Raw genomic sequence first — 610 nt, 5'->3', positions numbered from 1 at the left:
AATGGTTGTAGCCCCCCCTGCAATGTAATAAAATGCATCATTGTGGTGAGGCTTCTCATGGCTCAAACAATAAAGCCAAATGCAATGTGTGGAGAAACGAAAACGATATTAACGAAATAAAAACGATTAAAAAAATCTCCAGAAAGGAGGTATTGAAAACATACTTTTCGTCCACAAACCAATTTAGCCTCCTTCAGGATGAAGAAGTGGATTTCCCTTCGCTCTCTCCTGCAAGTGACACAGCCTTTGACAGTGACATTGTTGGTAATCAATAGCTCCCCAAGCGTAGTTTTAGTAATATAGTCTAAAACCAACATATCCCTAAGGGGCCAATTCAACCGAAGGCTAAGTATACGGGGGCCATAAGGCCACCAGCAAACCCTGTTCCGAAAGAGAGGGATACGTGGTCAGCTCCCAGCTGAGGGGAGGTGCTGAAACTGGCCAGGGCTGCCTTTTTTAAATTGTAGGATGAGGATGCCATGCAGCAGTTGGCTTCTTTAGACAAAATAAAGGACAAAATCCTCATCGGTAGTGACATTGCTCTAGTGAGCCAAAGAAATTTGACTTCCTACAATGACCTCGATTCGAGTATTACAATATAATTGCCAAT

Source organism: Anastrepha obliqua, chromosome 5 (genome assembly GCF_027943255.1).
Source record: "Anastrepha obliqua isolate idAnaObli1 chromosome 5, idAnaObli1_1.0, whole genome shotgun sequence".
In the NCBI taxonomy this organism is placed as follows: Eukaryota; Metazoa; Arthropoda; class Insecta; order Diptera; family Tephritidae; genus Anastrepha; species Anastrepha obliqua.
Note: the sequence above shows the minus strand (reverse complement) of the source record.